A 23975-nucleotide genomic window follows, 5' to 3' on the forward strand; every position below is an offset into this window, starting at 1 on the left:
GTGCAGTCGCACAATCTCAGCTCAGTGCAACCTCCGCCTCCCAGGTTCAAATGATTCTCCTCCCGCAGCCTCCCACGTAGCTGGGACTACAGGCGTGTGCCACCATGCCCAGCTAATTTTTGTATTTTTAGTAGAGACGGGGTTTCACCATGTTGGCCAGAATAGTCTCCATCTCTTGACCTCATGATCTGCCTGCCTAAGCCTCCCAAAGTGCTGGGATTACAGGTGTGAGCCACCGCGCCCAGCCTGAAATTTTCTAGATTGCTCGATATACCAACCAGCCTAATCAAAAGGGAAATGTTTTCACCTCAAGTTTCCAATGCTGTGAACAAAAAAAAAAAAAAGAGGCCGGGCACAGTGGCTCATGCCTCTAATCCCAGCACTTTGGAGGCCGAGGAAGGTGGATCACAAGGTCAGGAGTTCAAGACCAACCTGGCCAACATAGTGAAACCCCGTCTCTACTAAAAATACAAAATTAGCCGGGCATGGAGGTACGCATCTGTCAGCTACATGGGAGGCTTAGGCAGGAGGATCACTTGAACCCAGGAGGCGGAGGTTGTGGTGAGCTGAGATTGCACCACTGCACTCCAGCCTTGGCAACAGAGCAAGACTCCGTCTCAAAAAAAGAAAAAAACCCACAGCTGCCTATTGCTTGCAACCAGGCTGTAGCTCTTATTAAAGCAAAGAGAAGAGAGCCCTGGAGACCAGCAGAAACTAGACATTTGAAATTAGGCCTCCACCTCCCGAGCTGGAGTCAGCAGCCTGGGATCCTCCAATGAATCATTCCCATCTTTACTGCCCTCTCCGATGTGGAACAGGATCGACAGAGTGCATAAAAGAGAAGATAAAGCACCAAGGCCCATCAGGCATGGAAAGGAGAGCTAACAGCCCTGCAGGGCAGACCTGAGTCAGATGGATTTCAGCCTGCCACCAAACCCTGCCATCTGCTGCCACTTCCCCAAAGGGCCCACTCCTTTCTGCCCCTCCTCTTGACACAACACCCCCTATCTTGGCATGCCAGGGAGGCTGCTGTGTGAAGCCCTAGCATGTGGGCATTCTGGCAAATCACTGAGGTCTGGTGCTGAAGTTTTTCAAACTGGAAATGCACTTGCACCAGGACCACGTGATTTCTGACTTAAGCGAGGGAGGAAAAGAATTAACTTTAAACGAGCACTGATCATGTGCTGGGAATTTTGCTAAGCCCCTAACCCAATACTTCTCATTAATCCTCACAGCCACCCTAGTTGGTAGATCTCAGCTCAGCGAGATCAAATGAGCTATCCAAGGTGGCATAGCTAGGATGCAGCTGGCTGGGAACTGGAACCCAAGTCCTGCTGACTCCCAAGACCCTCCAACCTGCCAGACATAGCTGGCAACCCGGGGAAGTCCTGAGGCCAGGCTCTTTCTGCAACTTGGAAAGGTGGGAGTCCTCACTAGTCCATGGGCTGAGCTGGTTCACCCCAATGATGTAGACCCACTGACTCTTACCTGAGGGTGCAGAGGTGGGGGCTGTCATTCCCACACGTTTGGAATTGATTAATGCTCCCAACACTGGCCATGCCATTTTCCAAGTAAGCATCCCCACTAGCAATTTGTTTTCCTGAGTTTCTGAAAGGGTATGTGGGATTTCACTGCACAGTAGCAGGTACTCAGAGGTACCTCGGTTTGGTGAAATTTTAGGAAAACTAAGTAGGAAAACTTATTTTGAACCTGTCTGGCCCCAAATTACTTTAGTGAGGCTACAAACACAAATTACTTTGAAATAAACATGTTAAGTAACTCAAGCCAAAACTTACGCAAACCTTCAAACCAGCCTAGCCCACGTAATTCTCTCTTCCCTTTTGGCACAGCTATCAGATGTGCTGTGAAACTTAAAGTACAGAAAAAGACACCAGCAGCTGTTCAGAGATGTTTTGCAGATACCTGTCAGTGTTCCCATCTCTCTACCCCTAAGGCAGAGCGTCTCAACCCTGCTGCATTCTAGAATCACCTAGAGAACTTGAAAAGATACCTACGCTTGTGCCCTCACAGATTCTGATTTAATTTGTCTGGCCTGGGCACAGGCATTAGCAGGTCTTCTGTTTTTTCTCTTTTTTTTTTTTTCCTTTTCTTTGAGACAGAGTCTCACTTTGTTGCCCAGGTTGGAGTAAAATTCACAATCTTGGCTCACTGTAACCTTTGCCTCTGTCTCCCAGGTTCAAGCGATTCTCGTACCTCAGCCTCCTGAGTAGCTGAGACTGCAGGCGCACACCAACATGCTCGGCTAATTTTTGTAATTTTAGTAGAGACAGGATTTTACCATGTTGGCCAGGATGGTCTCGAACTCCTGACCTCAGGTGATCCCACCTGCCTCAGTCTCCAAAAGTGTTGGGATTACAAGTGCGAGCCACTGCCACCACACCTGGCCAGCAGGTCTTAAATGTTCCTCAGTTGATACTAATGCACAGCCAGGGGTGAGAACCATTGTTCTAAAACCTCTTAAAGAAATTGGGCCGGGCGTGGTGGCTCATACTTGTAATCCCAGCACTTTGGGAGGCCGAGGTGGGCGATTCACAAGGTCAGGAGTTCAAGACCAACCTGGCCAACATGATGAAACCTCCATCTCTACTGAAGATACAAAAAAATTAGCCAGGCACGATGGCGGGCGCCTGTAATCCCAGCTACTCAGGAGGCTGAGGCAGGAGAACCTGGGAGGTGGAGGTTGCAGTGAGCTGAGATCAGGCCACTGCACTCCAGCCTGCGACAGAGTGAGAGACTCAGTTTCAAAAAAAAAAAAAAAAAAAAAATAGGAAGCAGCTCCACACCACAAAAATAAAAAACCTTGCATGAGTGGAAGGAAAGAGATGACGCAACCACCAACCAAACCTCATACATAATCTCCTCTACTCTCACCCATTTCTCCCCACCTCCTCTTGAGGGCTCAGCTCATCTGTCTTTTTGGGGGTATGGTTGGTGTCTAACCTGAGCCTCTAGAAATCCCTCACACTGGGCTCTGTAGTGGTGGCTCCCATAGGTACCACTCACACTATCTGCCAATGCCATTTAAAGGGAGCAAGAAAGAACTATTTCCCTCTGCTGGAGGAAATGAGTCTCAGAAGGATAGATGCCTTGACTAGAAAGTGGTGGATCTGGGAGAGGAGGCAGGCCTGTTTGTCTCCAGAGCCCATCAGCCACACCACCCCCTCTGGGTTCACTCCCAAACTCACTTCTCCCCTGGCACTTTCTCTTCACAGGAAGGCCTGAAAAGAATGCTGAAAACAAGTGACCTGGCTGGAATCTACCACCATGCTACTTCTCTGCTCCAGGACCTTCCATGGCTCCCACTGGCTCACGAGATAAATCCAAATTCCTCAGCCTAGCTTCCATATTCTTCTACCACCTGACCAAACTGTCCTAACCCTTTCTTCCCATGCAAATCCTCCTCTACCTAGTCAGACTGTTTATATCCTAAATATCCCTTACTTACACCCCTCTTTTTGCTCTTCTACCTATTCAAAATCACAGTGTCACACAGCATAACAGCTGCAGCCATAGGCAGCAGTCCACATCATCCTAGAGGACAGCAAGGTTTCTGAGCAAATTCTCATAGAATTCAGCTTGCAGGACTTCTGCTTAGCTCACTGGCCACCTGCCTGGCTGCTTACAGTCCTTAATATTTCACTTAGAATTAGTGATTACTCCTTGCTCTGCTAAGTAGTCATTATTTCCCATTGTTTCATCTGCAGATTTTCAGTGCTAGAACCTACCTTTGTTTTGTTTCGTTTCAATTTTTCTGCAACCTAATAATATGCAAAAACTGCCCCAAAACAAATGAAAATGTTAAGGGTATTTAAAGGCATCTGAAGAATCATTACTGTATTAACCTAAATTTCGGCAGGTGAATAAAGCCAAATGCATCTTCTTTTCAGCCCCACGAAATAAACTTTATTTAAAAATCTAATTCATAGAGACCGGGCGCAGTAGCTCACGTCTGTAATCACAGCACTTTGGAAGGCCGAGGCGAGCGGATCACGAGGTCAGGAGATCAAGACCATCCTGGCTAACACGGTGAAACCCTGTCTCTACTAAAAAACACAAAAAATTAGCCAGGCGTGGTGGCAGGTGCCTGCAGTCCCAGCTATTCGGGAGGCTGAGGCAGGAGAACGGCATGAACCTGGGAGGCAGAGCTTGCAGCGAGCCGAGATCGCACCACTGCGCTCCAGCCTGGGTGACAGAGCAAGACTCTGTCTCAAAAAAAAAAAAAAAAATCTAATTCATAGAATCATGTGCTTTAACTTTAGCAAAAGAAGAGACGAAGCACACATTGCAAACACGCTTTGATCCCTGCAGTGAGATGAGCGTCATGATCACGCATGCTTCTCTTCTCCCTTCTCCAGGTCTTTTGAAGTCTACACTCTCCACTGTGGGATGGTCTTCTGCCCTACCAGGAGAGCTGGTCTCCACACCGACTTCAAAGACAGCTGAAGTTCCAGAGAGGAAAACTGCAAAGAAGCACTCCAAAATCCTTTTGACCTCAAACGTGACTGCAGAATGGATACGGCTTTTTAAATAGCCACTTCCTGCAGCATTCTATAGTACAATGACCCTTAAATGACACCCATGCAAATTACATAATTTGCTAAAATGGAAACCCAGTAATTCCATCTTACATCAAAGTAAAGAAAAAAAAACCAAACTTTAAAAATCTGAAGCTCAATTAAATAGTAATTAAAAACGAAATATAACCTTCACTTGTTCAATAATCCTCGCAATGTCCTAAAACTGTACAAATGGATGAAGTGAACATAATCTCAGGGAACTACCCACTACATGTTTAGTAGGCTAGAATAGACAACAACATAGAAACTCGGATCCGCTGGAAATGATGCTTTTTCTTTGGGCTCTGGTATCTGAGGTGGCCAGCTCCTCATCCCTCACGCCCTTCACTGGCACTGACCTGAGTACCTGCTGGAGACTGAAGTGCTCCCTCCTGGGCCATGTCTCCTCTACCTTTCCCCTTTTCCACTGCCTCAAAGACAGGCCACCTGGGAGCCCTTCTGGAACCTGAAGGAGGAGCTGGTCACTGTGTCATGATCAGCCACAATGTGCCATCCCTCCTCCATAGCACAGCCACAAGTCCCCAGCAGGGGAGGGCACACGCTTTCCAGTCACAGAGATCTGGAACGAAGCCCAATAACTGCTTATTAGCTTTGCAGCCTAACTTCTCTGTGCTTCAGTTTCCTCATCTGAGCTAAATCACACCTTCAGGGTCGTGGTGAATATGAAAGAGACAGTATATTTAGAGCAGCCAGCACAATGGCCAGCTTTGTAACTGTTCGTTTTCTTCCCTGCTAAGAAAATAGCAAACACAAAGTGTCTGCAGGTGAGTATATCATGACTCTAATCAGCAAGCACAGAAGACGGTGGCAGCACTGTAAAGAGCACCCAGAAAAAACAAAAAGCAGCCATTCTCTTTGAATATGAGAAACAATTGTATCAGTCTCTGATTTCTAAGAAGGAGTACCATGACTCCAGCCTCTGTTGTCCTAGATTCTATGCCCACTTTTGGCTATTTTTTTCCTATGTTTTTCAGGTTATCCTCAATGAGCATAAATTATTTTACAATCAGGAAAAACAATTTTTGGAAAAGTTTCTCAGTTTGCTACACATGTAATTTAAAACATGATACTTTAAAATAAGAAATCCTGGCCAGGCACAGTGGCTCACACCTGTAATCTCAGCACTTTGGGAGGACGAGGCAGGCGGATTGCATGAGCCCAGGAGTTCAAGACCAGCCTGGGCAACATGGTGAAACTCTGTCTCTACAAAAAATATACACACACACACACACACACACACAAAAGCCAGCTGTGGTGGCGCACGCCTGTAGTCCCAGCTATTTGGGGGGCTGAGGCGGGTGGATTGCTGAAGCCCAAGAAGGATCATTTAAGCCCAGGGAGATGGAGGCTGCAGTGAGCCTTGATTGCACCGCTGCACTCCAGCCTGGGCGACAGAATGAGACCCTTTCTTGGAAAAATAAAATAAATTAAATAAGGAATCCTGAGTAATAAAGATTGAGATCATCTGAGCTTGGGTAAGAGCCTGGTATGTTATCAATGATAAATGCACCTTTTTGCCTTTGACAAGGGAGCTTTTGGTCATTTTACTACTCATCAGTACTTTCTGTGCTGGGGAGACTGGGAAAACAGAAGATGAAAGTAAAGTAAATGAGCTCTTCTACTTGTATCACGGCTGCTAAAGCATTTAGTGGGAGAGAAGCTTGAAACTATAGGCTGAAGTCAAGCTAGAAGTCCCTACTGGTTTTAATAATGGTCACCATCACTAAGGATAACGTACACATAAATCTATCCTACCTAGTCTGAGAATGTTGCTGTGTCATCCTGAGACACTAGCTCCAATTTCATAACCAACTGTGGAAGTGACCACGGTATAAATGCCATGCAGACACGTATCTTCAGAGAGGGAGGTATAACTGCTCTGCTTATGGGGCACTTACTCTCTGCCTTCTAGCCCTCAGTTTACTCCATCTCCCAACAATGTCTGAAGGGAGGCGTCACTACATCTCTTATACAACAAGAACCCTGAAGCTCAGAGAGGGTAGATGCCTTAAACAAGGGCACACCACTAGTATGTGATGAGAACAGACTCCACCCCAGGCCAGTCTGACCCAGGGGCACAGCGGTTCCTACCTTCTATGTCCTTGGACACAATGCTTTCACATGCTCCAAGGTCTCATTTTGATGAACAGAGTGCAGCTGGGCAGGCAGAACCAGTCTATCAAGTCAGGGGGAAGCTGACAGGGTGAAGGGCAGAGTAAGGACAAGAACCCGGTCCTGGAGAATATGAGTTACTATAGCAATAGAGCTCTCAGAATACCACAACCACCTGGTTTTAATACCCCTATACTTTGCAGCCTACCTCCTACTACATGGACACGAACTGCTGGAGCTGAATGTAATGTGAGCACCACCTAGAAGTTGTGTACAAGTAAGAAACGATTTTTTTCTCCAAAATGTTAAGCAAGCCCCATAATGTACATTAGGCAGTTAAGAAACAGTCGACTTGGAACCAATCCAAATGACCAGCAATGACAGACTGGATTAAGAAAATGTGGCACATATACACCATGGAATACTACGCAGCCATAAAAAATGATGAGTTCATGTCTTTTCTAGGGACATGGATGAAATTGGAAATCATCATTCTCAGTAAACTATCGCAAGGACAAAAAACCAAACACCGCATGTTCTCACTCATAGGTGGGAATTGAACAATGAGAACACACAGACACAGGAAGGGGAACATCACACTTTGGGGACTGTTGTGGGGTGGGGGGAGGGGGGAGGGATAGCATTAGGAGATATACCTAATGTTAAATGACGAGTTAATGGGTGCAGCACACCAGCATGGCACATGTATACATATGTAACTAACCTGCACATTGTGCACATGTACCCTAAAACTTAAAGTATAATAACAATAAAAAAAAAAAAAAGCAGTCGAAAGGAACATTTTTATAAGAACATGCCTAAAGTGCATATTAGGTTTATGTGGTCCTCAGCAATTTGAATAGTAGTTAATTTCAGTTGTACAAAAACGGAACAGGGTCCTCCACGAAGCTGTTTTGCTTCCACACTGTGCTCCTGTTAAACTCCCCAAGGTACTAATAACGGTTGCACCTCAATGAGCTTCCTTCCTGTGCGTTACTCTTAAAAACCACAGAGGCTCTGGGACTCAGTGGTCACAAAACCCCAATGGCTGCAGGGCTAGCAGGTTCTATCCGTTAGGCTCAGTCTTTCTCAACCAGTTCAGCAGTTTGAAGAGAGCAGTGACCTAAGGCTTGATATCCAATATGGTAGCTACTATGCACAAGGGACTACTGAGCTCTTGGAATGTGGATAGGGTGATGAAGGGACTGAATTTTTAGCTTAATTTTATTAGCCTAGTGGCTACAATACTGGACAGTGTGCAGTTACAGACTGTTTATTTGCAGGTATAAACACAGATATTTATGAAAATGTAGCCAGGTGCTGTGGCTCATGTCTGTAATCCCAGCACTTTGGGAAGCCGAGGAGGGTGGATCATTTGAGGTCAGGAGTTCGAGACCAGCCTGGCCAACATGGTGAAACCCTGTCTCTACTAAAAATACAAAAATTAGCCAGGTGTGGTGGCAGGAGCCTGTAATCCCAGCTACTGAGGAGGCTGAGGCAGGAGAATTGCTTGAATCGGGGAGGCAGAGGTTGCAGTGAGCCAAGATTACATCACTGCACTCCAGCCTGGGCGACAGAGTGAGACTCTGTCTCAAAAAAAAAAAAAAAAACAAAAAAAAAAGATATTTATGAGAATGAAAGCACACTAAACATAATATGTTATGACTTGCTTTTTCTCTCACTTAATATAAGATGGATCTCTTTCCATAACAACACATTTGGGATTTTATTTTTAATTTCTTTTGGAGATGGGGTCTGGCTCCATTGCCCAGGCTGGAGTGCAGTGGTGCAATCATAGCTCACTGCAGCATTGAACTCCTGGGCTCAAGTGATCCTCCCACCTCAGCCTCCCCAGTAACTGGGGCTACAGGCATGAGCTACCATGCCTGGCAGATATTTTTAATGTCTGTATCTCTGCTGCCCAGTATAGTAGCCACAAGCAATATGTGGCTACTAAGCACCTGATATGTGGCTAGTCCCAATTGAGATATGCTGTAATTGTAAAATACACACCAGATTTCACATACTTTTATGACAAGAGGAATGCAAAACATATTAATTTAAAAAAAGTACAGACAGGGTCTCACTCTGTTACCTAGGCTGGAGTGCAGTGGTGCAATCATAGCTCACTGCAGCCTCCACTGCCTGGGCTCAAGGGATTCTTCTACTCAGCCTCCTGAGTAGCTGAGACTACAGGTATGCACCACCACAGCTGACTTTTTTTTTTTTTTTTTTTTTTTTAAGTTTTGTAGAGACTAGATCTTGCTATGTTGCTTAGGCTGGTCTCAATCTCCCAGCCTCAAGCGATCCTCCCTCCTCAACCTGCCGAAGTGCTGAGATTACAGGCATTAGTCACTGCACCTAACATAGTAATAATCTTTATAATGATTCCATGTTGAAATTATAATTTTTGGATATATTGGGTTAAATATATTATTTAAATTAAGTTCACCTGTTTCTTTTTACTTTTTTAACCTGGCTACTAGAAAATGTGAAGTTACATATGTGGCTAGCATTATATTTCCATTGGACAGCACTGCCCTAAGGCCTCTGTTACATGAAGTGAATTAACTCCATCCCTATGCAGCCAGAATGGAAGAACTGAGAAAATGGTCACACAAATCATTGTCTGGTTCTGTGGTTCAGAAGGGGACCACTAGCTTGTCCTCTTTCATCCAATGCTTAGTGGAGCCATCAATCAGGTCCACCATTCTGTAGGCCCTGACAACAGATCAGCTTAGGGATGGCTGCCAACTCTTACCTCTTTCATTCAAAGTTCACTAGTCAGCTGGGCACGGTGGCTCACACCTGTAATCCCAGCATTTGGAAGGCAGAGGTAGGTGGATGACTTGAGGTCAGAGTTCAAGACCAGCTTGGCCAACATAGCAAAACCCCACCTCTACTGAAAAAACACAAAAATTAGCCGGGCACGGTTTCATGCGCCTATAGTCCCAGCTACTTGGGAGGCAGGAAAATCACTTGAACCCGGGAGGTGAAGGTTGCGGTGAGCCGAGTTCACACCACTGCACTCCAGCCTGGGCAACAGAGTGAGACTCAGTCTCAAAAAAACAAAACAAAACAAAGTTCACTAGCCTCATAGAAATCTTCATTCTTACTCTTTTTGCACCTCATTTTCTTCAACTACAAAATTGGTATAACAACAAATGCAATTCAAACTATCATGAAGGTAAAACAAAAATCTAGAAAAGTTTGGCAATTTCTTATAAAGTTAAAACATACATTTAGCCTATCACTCAGCAATTCCATTTCTAGGCATTCACTCAGGAGAAATGAAAAAATATATCTACACAAAGACTTTACCCAAATATTCATGGCAGCTCTATTTATAATAGCCCCAAACTGGAAATAACCCAAATATCTACCAACTGGTGAATGGATAACAAATGTTAAATCCATACAATGGACTACTACTCAGTAATAAAAAGAAACACATAACATCATAGAAGAATTTCAAAGCTTCATGTTAAGTAAAAGAAGCCAGACCAAAAAAAGACTATATTATATAAGATTCCACTTATAGATGACATTCTATTAATAGAAAGGATGAAACAATAGTAACAGAAAGCAGATCAGTAGTTCCCAGGGACCAGAAGGAGGGCAGGGTCTGCGAAGGGGCACCAAGGAAACAACTGGAGCGATGAAAGTGGGTGTGTATATATATATTTGTCAAGATTTATCAAATTGTATACTTAAAATTGGTGAATTTCATTGTATGTAAATTTTACTTCAACAAAGTTGACCAGAAAGAGAGAAAGAGAGAGAGAAAGAATTATCTAATCCCTTAAGCCCGGGAATTCCAGACCAGCCGGGGCAACATAGTGAGACCTCGTCTTTATAAAAAATGAACATGGCCGGGCACGATAGCTCACACCTGTAAGCCCAGCACTTTGGGAAGCCGAGGCAGGCGGATCACTTGAGGTCAGCAGTTTGAGACCACCCTGGCCAACATGATGAAACTATGTACTAAAATACAAAAAAATTAGCCAGGCATGGTGGCACGCACCTGTAGTCCCAGCTACTCGGGAGACCGAGGAAGGAGAATGGCTTGAACCGGGGAGGCGGAGGTTGCAGTGAGCCGAGATCGCACCACTGCACTCCAGCCTGGGCAACGAAGCCAGACTCCGCGCCCCCCACCCCACCCTCCCAAAAAAAGGACAAAATTAGCCAGGTGTGGTGGCACGAGGCTGTGGTCCTAGCTACTCAGGAGGCTGAAGTGGGAGGACCGCTTAAGCCCAGAAGGTTGAGGCTACAGTGAGCCAAGATCATGCTACTGCACTCCAGCCTGGTGACAGAGTGAGACTCTGTCTCAAAAAAAAAAAAAAAAGAAAAGAAAAGAAAAAAGAAAAATAATTATAGAATTACTATAAAGCACTTGGCTTGGCACATAGTGAATGCTTAAACAATGTCATCTATTATGACAAGTAACACTCCCTTTTCAGTATTACTCAAGGTGTCTAAAACCAAACAGACTCATCATCTTCCTGGGAAAACCAGCTACCCTTCATCTACCTTGTACTACTTCTCTAATAATTTTCTGGTGCCTCTGTTTCCCTTGTGGCCTCTACTTGGCAGACTTTTCCTCTATTGTGTTCCTCCCCTCTCCCTGCCATAGACCTGAGCTGTGGCCTCTCTAACTTCACTGTTCCATTAGCACCCTTGACGCTCTTCTCTCCTTCCTTCACCCTTTCCACTGCACCTTGCACACAGTCAGCAAATTAAGCTTCCTAAAATGCCACTTTTATGAGCCACACATCCACCCAAACCCCCCTCAATGTTGTTCAGATTCCTTAGCCTGGCATCCAAGAGGCCCCACAATTGGCTCTAATCTTTCTTTTCCGTCTTTTACCCCACCCCAGAATCTTCACCAATAAACCCAGTTGGAATGAATGAACAAAGAAGGCAAGAACCAAGTCTGTCTTGCTTAGACCTGTACCCCAAGTGCCTAGGCCATGCCAGGAATACAGGGCATACTCACAGCAGTATCTGCTGAATGAACTAATGAACTCCTGAAGTCTACAAATGCAACCTTGACCTCAGAGAAGAATCATTCTTCAGATTTTTAAACTGAGATCCTTACGGTAGGTTACTAAGAGTTTGGAAGAGGATGAATAACGAGGGGCCCCAGAAGGTGTTTCAGGATGTATATGTTAAAGGCTATAAGGCTTCTGTTTCTACTTTTTAAAAATAATAACTTAAATATCGATAAAACAATAACATAAATATTTTTTCCCTTTAACCCAGAATAGAGTAGGAGCTTCCAAATGGGCACACAGGAAGCATGGGATGAGTTGTGGAAGTCATGAGTATGCTCATAACTCAGTTGGTTTATCACAGTTTTTACCATTACACAGTATTTTAATTGACTTTGCTCTTAGTCATATATTATTTCATTTACATCCATAATAAACCACTGACTAAATGTAGGCTCAAGCGATGCCAACAACAAAACACATTAGTGAGAAGTTAATAAGAAATACAAGTGAGAATTATCATAAAAACGGTAATTCTACAAGTTGTCTGAAGATGCTGTTTCTCAGGGCCTTAAGTTGTATTCCTCTGAACACAATTTAAAAATATATATAGTTCAGATCCCAAACAACTTTTAGTAATATACTGATCTAAATAAAATATTTTTATATTTAAAATAACTTCCAGAGAGTCTGTACCATTCCCTATTACTATGAAAGGAGTTCGCAAGTTAGAAAAGGCTGAGGCATACTGATTTAGAACGTTTTCTCTAAAATGCTGGCTCCTCTGTTAACCACTCCGAGTTCCCTAAGCCCCAGGGAGGACCTGACCAGCCTCTCCCCTGTGCCCTGCTCTCCCAGGCAGAGGGGCCCTTTAGTACTTTGCTTCATCTTTGCTTTTGTGGCTGCTATATTGACCAGGATGTCAGCTCCCTGCTTCATTCATCTTTATCTTAATAGGCAGCACAGTGCCTGGCACCCAGAAGACTCTTGGTAAGTAACTGTTAATGTTCCTGAGATCAAATGTCTGTGTACTGATGTTGGAACCCCTTTAGGGATTAACAAATGCTGGGAGAGGAAGAGCTGAAATGGGCATTTGCTAGGGGCTGCCTCCCTTCAGGTCTGGCCTCCGGGAGCTCATGGCTGAGCCCTATGGCCTGCCCACTTGTTTTTTGTTTTGTTTTGTTTTGAGATGGAGTTTCACTCTTGTTGCCCAGGCTGGAGTGAAATGGTGTGATCTCGACTCACTGCAGCCTCTGCATCCCAGGTTCAAGCGATTCTCCTGCCTCAGCCTCCTGAGTAGCTGGGATTACAGGTGCCCACCACCACAACTGGCTAATTATTTGTGTATTTTTTAGTAAAGATGGGGTTTCACCATGTTGGCCAGGCTGGTCTCGAACTCCTGGCCTCAGGTGATCTGCCCGTCTTGGCCTCCCAAAGTGCTGGGATTATAGGCATAAGCCACCATGCCCAGCCGACCACTTGTCTTTTCCGTCACCATTGAACATCAATAGCCAGCTCTGCAGCCTGGTAAGGAGGCCCTGAGCTGCATCTCCCAAGCATGGCTGTCAAAATGTGTTACCTCCAGGGTAAAAAGGAAAAAACAGGGGGAAACCTGCTCTTGGAGGTGTCACTGATGTTTTTTGCCACATATTAGCAAAGTAATCACAGTTGACAGTGAGACAAACTTTTAAATAAATAATTTTCCTTTTCCCATTCAAAACATATATTTGAATGCCAAAAAAGCACTAAGTAGTACACGAGTGCTCTGGCAAATACAACAGTAATAAACAACAAAACAAATGACAGTTATGTGCTGAGCTTTGTTCTGAATACTCCATGTGGATGAGCTTGGTTAATCCTTATAGCAGTCCTAACATACTCCTTCTATCCTCACTTTACAGATGAAGAAACTGAGGCTGGAGAAATCAAGCAGCAATTTGTCCAAGGTCATTAAGCCATTGTCGCTCTTCCCAAATATATACAGTTTTACCTGTGTGGGACTAGGGGAGGGGGGTTATAAACAGAAAACAAGGTAGTAAGAAATAATAGGTGTATAAAATGAGTGTACCTTTGAGGCAGATATACTCTATGGGAATTTCAGAGGAAGGAAAATTATATCCAGCTTGACAGACAAGAGGCAGAAGTACCCCGTAACCCGCTTGGCAGGTACAATGGTCAGTAGCAGTACATAAGAGCTTTACCTCCAATAATGGCATTCATTCTCAAATTCACTTATTCAGCAAATGTTTGCTGTATGCTTACTATCTATGTGCCAGGGACTGGGCTAGTTTGAAATTGAATCAACCCAGCAATACATAGGCAATACAGTCTGGATTCAGAGAAAAAAACAAAACAAGCCTCAAAGAGGCAGAACAAGCTGCCTGCGCCCCTTACCATCTACAGAGTGGGAAGAAGCAGAGGTGTGTCTTCTATGCACAGACCCTCCTGTCCACCCTCAACAGCATGAGAGCCCCTAGAGCAGCGACTGCTCACCACTGCATTCCTGGAGACCATAATGCTCACCAAAGAGCGGGAGCTTGAGAAGTGCCTGTGGAATGTGGAATAAACCAGTGCCAGGCTGCTGGTGGATATGGTGGGCTACATGGTCACATGCATAGATGCCTACAGCATGGCAGTGTGACACTCAGCCATTCCCTGTGCTCTCGCGGACCAGCAGGGTGCTGTGAAGCTGCCTGATGCTAGAGGTCTGGTGTGAGCAGGCCTATTTCTTTCTGGCTTCATTTCCCTCTACTTCCGCCAAGAGGAACGTATGCAGGACTAAAGTGCAGTGAATCCCTGCCCAGGAATCACTTGTTACCTGGTGGAAGGGCAGGCTCAAAAGGAGCCTTTTCACCACTACAGGTGGCTCTTAGACATTTTGAGATCCAGGATTCTCCCATACCAACACTCCATTCACTTCCCCCCAGTCCAGCAAAAAAGCCTCAACTGAATTAACGAGGAGAAATGACCTATTTCTGATGAGCACATCAAAGAAATGTGAGCAGCCTTGTTTAAATATCATAAAGAGGTGCTGCGACAGCAGGCAGAGCCGTGCCTAGAACCCTGCTCTCCGGCACAGAGCCCTTTGCCCTTCCCCATGCCACTGTCTAATAAGTCATCTGTGCACACACTTAAACGCGCCAGGCAAGCTGCAACCCAAAGCAATTTGTTTTCAAACTAAGAGGACATAGTTCATCTATTGTTCTAAATACAGGATTTTCTTAAAGTATGGTATAGATGGTATTATAGTACATTTTTCAGATGCACATATTTCACCAACTAACACCAACTAAAATAAGTAATACTCCCAAGTTTACAGTTTTAAAAAGTTTTTCTTTTTCTTTCTTTTTTTTCTTTTTCTTTTTTTTTTGAGACAGAGTGTCACTCTGTCGCCCAGGCTAGAGTGCACTGGCACGATCTCAGCTCACTGCAACCTCTGCCTCCCAGGTTCAAGCGATTCTCGTGCCTCAGCTTCCCGAGGAGCTGGGACTACAGGCATGCACTACCTTACCTGGCTAATCTTTGTATTTTTAGTAGAGACAAGGTTTCACCATGTTGCCCAGGCTGGTCTTGAACTCAAGCCATCCACCCACCTCAGCCTCTCAAAGTGCTAGGATTACAGGCAAGAGCGACCGTGCCTGGCCTAAAAAAGTTTTTCCAGCAGTGATTCTTGCCCTAAGATCCAAAGCCTAAGAATGGGCTTCAGGTCAGTGAGGTTCTGAGAGGTCACAAAGACATGTTTATGGGTATTTATGAACAGGGAAGCAGTCCCTGTGATGAGATCCTTAAAGGAGTCGGGCCCGAAGAGCTGAAGAACTTGTGCTTAGAATACATTCTGAAACAATTCCGATAACAATAGAACTTGGTTGTTTCTTGGAGTTTGGTAATCAGGTGTTTATATTAAATTAGTTTAGTAGCCTTGCAGGTTTAAAAAAAAAAAAACAAAACATATTCTGAGTTACAAAACAGGGTGATGACTAAGGCTTCTTTTTGGGGTACTGAAAATTTTCTGGCCAGGCGTGGTGGCTCATGCTTGTAATCCCAGCACTTTGGGAGGCTGAGGCAGCCAGATCACCTGAGGTCAGGAGTTCGAGACCAGCCTGGCCAACATGGTGAAACCCCATCTCTACTAAAAATACAAAAATTAGCCAGGCGTGGTAGCGGGTGCCTGTAGTCCCAGTTACTCAGGAGGCTGAGGCAGAAGAATCACTGGAACCCGGGAGGCGGAGGTTGCAGTGAGCCAAGATCACATCACTGCACTCCAGCCTGGGCAACAAAGCAAGACTCCTCACAAAAAAAAAAAAAAAAAAAAAAAAAAGAAAAGAAAAGAAAAGAAAATGTTCTAAGATTGATTGTGGTGATGAATACACAACTCTGTAAATATACCAAAAGCCATTGAATTGTATGCTTTAAATGAGTGACTCATATGGTATGTGAATTATATAAAGTTTTGTTTTGTTTTTGAGATGGAGTCTCACTCTGTCATCCAGGATGCAGTGCAGTGGCACGATCTTGGCTCACTGCAACCACCGTCCCCTGGGTTCAAGCAATTCTGCTGCCTCAGCTTCCCAAGTAGCTGGGATTACAGGCATGTGCTACCAGTCCCAGTTGATTTTTGTACTTTTAGTAGAGACAGGGTTTCCCCATGTTGGCCAGGCTAGTCTCAAACTCCTGACCTCAAGTGATCTGCCTACCTCAGCCTCCCAAAGTGCTGGCATTTCAGGCATGAGCCACCATGCCCGGCTCAAAACACTTGATATTTTAACTTCAGCTAAAAATGGTTACTTACCCTAAATGTGGTTGTCAGCAAGGTGAGCTGGAGACTAAATGGTCAATCTGAAGAAACTCTCCTCCTCCTGAGGTCCAAGTATTTACCAAAGATAAAGCACTTGTTCCACACTCCTAAGTCAAAAGTTTCAAACCACAAATGAAGGGCCACTGTCATCTCTTCTGAAGAGGAGTCAACTTTAACTTCCCCCTGTACATCCTTGGTGCTTGCAAAGGAAGGCACTGATAAGAATGACTTCTAGTTTAAGGAAAAAAAAAAGGAAAAACTCTATTACTCCCCCTCTGGTATCCCAAACACTTAAGCTCTTATGACTTCTAAAATGGGATCCATTTCCCCCTTTCTCAGGGTGCTAAAAGCTGGAACATAAAGGAGATTCATTTCCTATGACGTTACCCCAAAATCTCTAGCAGCCTAAAAAGAAACCACTACCTGCCCTGCAGTGAGGAACAGAGGGGTTTACTTTACTTGCTCCAAGTAAACCCATTCAAACTTTTTTTTTTTTTTCTTTGAGACAGAGTTACCCTCTTGTTGCCCAGGCTGGAGTGCAATGGTGCCATCTCGGCTCACTACAGCCTCCGCTTCCTGGGTTCAAGGATTCTCCTGCCTCAGCCTCCCAAGTAGCTGGGATTACAGGCTTGCACCACCACGTCTGGCTAATTTTGTACTTTTAGTAGAAATGGGGTTTCTCCATGTTGGTCAGGCTGGTCTCCAACTCCTGACCTCAGGTGATCTGCCCACCTCAGCCTCCCAAAGTGCTGGGATTACAGGTGTGAGCCACCGCACCCAGCCTTAAACTTTCAATCAACAATCTAGGCTGGGTGCGGTGGCTCACACCTGTAATCCCAGCACTTTGGGAGGCCGAGGTGGGAGGATCACTTGAGGCCAAGAGTTTGAGAACAGCCTGGGCAACATAGGGAGGCCCTGTCTCGACAAAAAATTTAAAAATTAGCCAGGTATTGTGATGCATGTCGGTAGTTCCAGCTACTCAGGAGGCTGAGGCAGACGGATTGTTTGAGCTGGAGAGGTCAAGGCTACAGTAAGCCCAGATTGCTCCACACTGCCCTCCAGCCTGGCTGACGGAGAGAGACCCTGTCTTAAAAAAAAAAAAAAAAAAAAATCGGCCGGGCGCAGCGGCTGGGGCCTGTAATCCCAGTACTTTGGGAGGCCAAGGCGGGTGGATCACCTGAGGTCAGGAGTTCAAGACCAGCCAGGCCAACATGATGAAACCCCGTCTCCACTAAAAATACAAAAAAAATTAGCCAGGCATGGTGGCAGTTGCCTGTAATCCCAGCTACTCTGGAGGCTGAGGCAGGAGAATCGCTTGAATCCAGGAGGTGGAGGTTGCAGTGAGCCGAGATCGCGCCATTGCACTCCAGCCTGGGCAACTACAGTGAAACTCCGTCTCAAAAAAAAAAAAAAAAATCTATATATTGAACAATCTCAAGATCACAATCCATATGGAAGCTAAGTACACATGGGTGGCTCTTTCCACTGTTCCCTAGGGAAGCAAAACATGTAACTATCTTTTCACATAAAATAAATCTCAGCCCCAGAATCTTAGATTTCTTCCTAGTAATTATAGTCAGGTACTCAGATTTATATTCTTATTACGAGAAACCTTTCTCATGGGATAGTCCTCAAAACAGATCATATACAGAGATTGAGTATCACCAGCCCATAAATGCTGCAAAAAAAAGCAACTTCTGGCTGGGCACGGTAGCTCACGCCTGTAATCCTAGCACTTTGAAAGGCCGAGGCGGGCAGATCACTTGAGGTCAGGAGTTCAAGACCAGCCTGGCCAACATGGTAAAACCCCATCTCTACTAAAAATACAAAAATTAGCCGGGCGTGGTAGGTGGTGCCTGTAATACCAGCTACTCAAGAGGCAAGGCAGGAGAATCACTTGAACCTGGGAGGTGGAGATTGCAGTGAGCCGAGATCGCACTACTATACTCCAGCCTGGGCAACAGAGTAAGACTACATCTCAAAAAAAACCAAAAAAACCCCCACAAAACCCAACAACAACAAAAAAACCAACGTCTTCAATAGGAAGAGACAACTTACAATCTCTAAATGAACTAATTACCAGTACCTAAAAGCTTTCAACTCAGGGTTTTCCAACTGCGTCCATCTCAGATTTCCAGGACAAGTGGGGAAAAATACATAACCACATAGAATAGATGCCCAGCAAATAACTGCTCTTATATTTTATTATAATGTGTGGAAGTGCTGCAAGATGGCTGAGTGCAGTGGCTCACACCTGTAATCCCAACACTTTGGGAGGCTGAGGCAGATAGATCACCTGAGGTCAGGAGTTCAAGACCAGCCTGGCCAACATGGTGAAACCCTGTCGCTACTAAAAATACAAAAATTAGCCGGGTGTGGTGGTGGGCATCTGTAATCCCATCTACTCGGGAGGCTGAAGCAGAATTGCTTGAACCCGGGAGGCAGAGGTTGCGGTGAGCTGAGATCGCGCCACTGCACTCCCACCTGGGGGACAGAGCAAGACTCCAGCTAAAAAAAAAAAGAAAAAGGAAGTGCTGCAAGTTAACTATCACACAGTATGCAAACATCTTTAAAAGAATTTTTTTTTTTTTTTTAGACGGAGTCTTGCTCTGTCTCCCAGGCTGGAGTGCAATGGCACAATCTTGGCTCACTGCAACCGCCACCTCGCAGGTTCAAGCAATTCTCTTGCCTCAGCCTCCCAAGTAGCTGGGAGGCACACCCCACCATGCCCAACTAATTTTTGTATTTTTAGTAGAGACGGGGTTTCACCATGTTGGCCAGGCTGTTCTCGAACTTCTGACCTCAGGTGATCCACCCGCCTCAGCCTCCCAAAGTGCTAGGACTATGGGCATGAGCCACCGCACCTGGCCTAAAGTAATTTTTTTTTTTTTTTGAGACGGCGAGTGCAATGGCGTAATCCCGGCTCACTGTAGCCTCCGCCTCCCGGGTTAAAGGGATTCTCCTGCCTCAGCCTCCCAAGTAGCTGGACAACAAGCATGTGCCACCACGCCCAGCTAATTTTGTATTTTTAGTAGAGACTGCGTTTTATCATGTTGGTCAGGCTGGTCTCGAACTCCTGACCTCAGATGACCTGCCTGCCTTGGCCTCCCAAAGTTCTGGGATTACAAGTGTGAGCCACCACGCCTGGCTAAGAAATTTTTTTTAAGTATTCAGTATAACTTGGAATTCTAAAGAAACTTCCAAGTAGCATTCTAAAAGGAAGTTCTAATTCTGATACTGAGTACTAGATTACCTTAAAATTTCAGGATCTGAAAGCAGCAATGTCTCCTAATTTGGCATTACATTTGAATAGTTATTCAAATTGAATAGTTATTCTGGTGATAAATAAATAGAGTTTAAAAGTCTATAAAAAGGGTCGGGTCACTGATGAGAAGCTGAAGCTCAATAAACCAAGCCAATAAAACCATCTGTTTTATGAATGGTAAAGATCCTAGTTGAGGCCAGGTACAGTGGCTCACACCTGTAATCCCAGCATTTTGGGAGGCTGAGGCAGGAGGATCACTTGAACTCAGGAGTTTGAGACCAACCTGGACAACACAGCAAGACCCCATCTCTACTAAAAATCAAAGAATTAGCCAGGTATGGTGGTGCATGCCTATAGTCCCAGCTACTCAGGAGGCTGAGGCAGGAGGATTGCTTGAGCCAGGAGATCGAGGTTGCCGTGAGCTGTGGTCCTGCACTCTAGCCTGGGTGACAGAGCAAGACCCTGTCTCACAATGAAAAAAAAAAAAAAAAAAAAAAAAAAGACCTTGAAATCCAACAGAACAAAAGCTCCATGGATGCAGGAGCTGTCTGGTTCACCATTCTATCTCTAGCATGTGCCTGGCACATAGTAGGCATTTAATACATTTTTGTTGAATGAATGAGTACAGCTGAATAAATAAGCCATGCAGGAATGCAATTTCCAAATATCAAAATTTCAAGGAGAGATCCATTTTCAGTAAAGATTTTAACATGTAATATTATCTTTTCCACAGATTTTAAAAAATGTTCTCTGTTGTGCCTTAACTATCACTATAATTAACTGTTTCTCAAAAACAAAATGTCCAAATGGAAGATAAACAGTCCCTGATCCAGATGAACTCCACAGAAGAATATTTAAAAAGGAGAAAACTGCCAAGCATGGTGGCTCAAACCTGTAATCCCCGCACCTTAGGAGCCCGAGGCGGGTGGATCACCTGAGGTCAGGTGTTCAAGACCAGCCTAGTCAACGTGGTGAAACCCCATCTCTACTAAAAATACAAAAATTAGCCGGGTGTGGTAGTGCATACCTGTAATCCCAGCTACTTGGGAGGCTGAGGCAGGAGAATTGCTTGAACCTGGGAGGTGGAGGTTGCAGTGAGCTGAGATTGCGACACTGCACTCTAGCCTGGTGACAGAGTGCGACTCTGTCCCCCACCCCCCAAAAAAAGGAGAAAACTGAGATGAAAAGCTATCACACACAGCCTACCCACCAGCAAAAATTGGATGTGCACATTTGATAACAGCGCTTTCCAAAACTTTCTGTTTCCTCTGGTTTCTATTTCAGCTAGGTAAGCATTTTTTTAGTCTACTGACTTTAAAAAGTTTTCCCTTTTATGTAGCCAAGAACTTATCTTTCCCTTGTCCTCTCTTGGTCCTCCTAAATTTTCTCACAACTCACCTGTGTGGCTTTTCACCAGAATTCCTTTTGTCTGGAAAATCCTTCTTCTTCCTCCAAACCTAACCTGAAAGCATCCTCCCCCTAAATACTAGCCTGTCTGATTTTATAGAAGCTTCATTTCCTTGCAGCAGAGGGCTGGTCTAGCTCTTAATGCTAAATTCATTTTGCTCCATAAAAATGATGCATCGGCATCAGCAAAGCACAGAATCACCTACCAACACACATCCTTTCTGCCAGTTGCTCATCCAAATATGCCTTTCTGGTGGTGACCTTGTGTTCCCTTCATCCTACTGGTGACTGAGTTTTCCAAATCACAGAATTTTTTCCTACCAAGTTCACAAATCCTAAATCATTTATGTTATAGGTGGTTTCCCAGCTGGGTGCAGTGGCTCACACCTATAATCCCAGCACTTTGGGAGGCTGAGGTGGGAGGATCACTTGAGGTCAGGAGTTCAAGACCAGCCTGGGCAACACAGCAAGAACCCCATTGGTATTTAAAAAAAAAAAAAAAAAATATATATATATATATATACACACACACACACGTTTCCCAAGGTTAAACAAACTTGATAAATGAAAGGAACTATGGACAGAAATGAGCTTACTTGCAATAATGCCCTCTAATGTGTTTAACCCTTTGCACAAATGTTGTCAGGGAGTGAAGAGATGGAGCGAGGAAGATTATACACTTCACAAATACTTCATCAAGATGATTTCATTTGATCTTCCTAACAACCTTGGGAGGCAGGCAGGGCAGGCATTTATTACTCCCATTTACAGATGACAAAACTAAACTTCAAAAACGTTTCAGTGACTTGCCCAGCCTATATCACATGACTAGCAAGTATCAGCCCAGACCTGTATTAAGGTCTTGCCTCTTCCAACCCCAAGTCTGTCTCTATCTCCGTATGTTTCTGTCTACAGCCAAGGAGTAACTTCCTAGAGATTCAGCATTTCAAAGGGAGAGTAGAGCTCTGACTTCTGGAACACCATCTCCCTTCAGCTACCAAGCTGGAAAGCCATCTTCAATCTTCCCAAGAAAAAACAGTGCCTTTCTCTTCTACATACCGCTCTTAACAACTACTTCTTTCCAAAATAATTTCCAACAGTTCCTGTTTTAAAAAAGACTTACTCATAAGACACTAACAGTCCAAAAAGTTTGCATCAGCGTAAGATTTTCTCAATAAAGTTCAGGGCTGATGCAACATTTCTCAGTCAAACTTTACAGCTGAAATGACAAGAACACAGAACAGTCAAAAAATTATGCAAGACAATGCTACGTTTTTTACTCTACCACATCTGCCTCTATGGGTCTCCTGTGAGTCATTGTCTTTTGTGTTCAGTCATCCCTATAAGAACTGCCATTTTCTACCCTAAATTATTTTATTTTTTAAAGAAAAGATCTGCAAGGCCAGGTGTGGTGGCTCACATCTGTGTACCAGCACTTCGTGGGGCTGAAGCAGGAGAATGGCCTGAGCCCAGGCGTTCCAGACCAGCCTGGACAACATGGTGAGACGCTGTCTACACACACACACACACACACACACACACACACACACACACACACAGAAAAGATCTACAATAAAAACAGAATCCTATTGCATCTTTCGCCACCTAACTGAAGCACTGATCTCTAGGTTATTTTTTCAATGTTCACAATTACCATTTTACATAAACAGAAAAAGAGGCATAGTAAGGTTGAAGTTGGATTATTTAGTCATTTGATAAACACATTTGAAATCCTATCAAAAACCAGGTAATGAGACCCAAAAGTGAGGAAGAAGTGCCCCTCCTCTTGTAGCCTGATGGAGACAAAAAGTAAAGAAGTAATTACAGGACAAACTAATCAAGATTAAGGTGTGGGTAGGCACATGGGCTGGGACTGTAGAAATCATGGAATGCTTCCTAGAGAAAGTAATTTGTGAGTATTTATAAACATCTATCTCTTTATTTTCAATACAAATAAACCTAAAGGACTCGACTCTATTCCCTGAAAGGTTATAAGACTTACTTGCCAATAGTCAAGTCAAAAATCAAATTTAATAGCGAATTACTCTTGACTCTCTATCCTAAATTTCAACCCTTATGCCATACTCCCTTTAGGCACAAATGATAGCAAGTTTAACAAATTCTGTCCTGTATGTGCCCTCTCACATGTCTACAGAATAGGATTAAAGATACGCAGTGTGAAATAAATAGCACTTTTTAAAAAAGATAATAATTTTCTTAACTGGAAGTGAATGCTTTGAACAATTCAAGCTCTACAAAGCATGGCTGTCAGAAGAGGAAACTGAGGTTCAAAAAAGTCTCACTTTAATACAACAGAATAAAAGGTCTCTTTGAAGTCATCAGAAGAACTTGAACGAAAAGAGAAACAGAAGGCTATTGTGAGCTTTAGCCTCCAGATGATGACACCCCAAACACACTGCAATGGTAAACAAACAAGCCTCTGAGTCTGAATCTGATTCGGTGGCCTGACAAAACATCACAATTGAAGGAATCTCTCTCCTCATTCATTACTTTTCCAAAAAAGTCCCACTAGCTGGTAGCTCCAGGTTTCTTGCTGGTTCCTGGATTTATTGCTTGGAAATTATAATGCATAGTGGGCCTTTCAAAAAAAAAAGGTACAAGCAAATGAAAACAACCACGGATTTAAAGCCCCATAAAAGACAGTATATGTAGCAGAAATGAACCCTGCCAATGTTTACTATGAGGACCTATTACTCCTTTATGCTACTCGAGTGGATTTTAAACTCAAATGAATGCTACCACTGCCCACAAAGAGCAAGTTAGAGAAGCACATTCATACACCTGCT

General features: G+C 44.3%; 1 protein-coding gene across 16 annotated transcripts in view; it reads right to left on the reverse strand.

Annotated features, from left to right (window-relative positions):
- Positions 1-23975, reverse strand: part of PXK (PX domain containing serine/threonine kinase like) — a 93741-nt gene that overhangs the window by 66241 nt on the left and 3525 nt on the right. Inside the window, exon 1 of one of the 16 annotated variants that reach the window (XM_024244412.3) lies at positions 16491-16660. The exons of the other annotated variants lie outside the window; for them this stretch is intronic. The gene's annotated coding sequence lies outside the window, so the exon portion shown is untranslated. Of the gene's footprint in view, positions 1-16490; positions 16661-23975 lie in introns of those variants that run through there. 16 annotated transcript variants of the gene reach the window in all.

This window comes from Pongo abelii, chromosome 2 (genome assembly GCF_028885655.2).
Source record: "Pongo abelii isolate AG06213 chromosome 2, NHGRI_mPonAbe1-v2.0_pri, whole genome shotgun sequence".
Classification (NCBI taxonomy): domain Eukaryota; kingdom Metazoa; phylum Chordata; class Mammalia; order Primates; family Hominidae; genus Pongo; species Pongo abelii.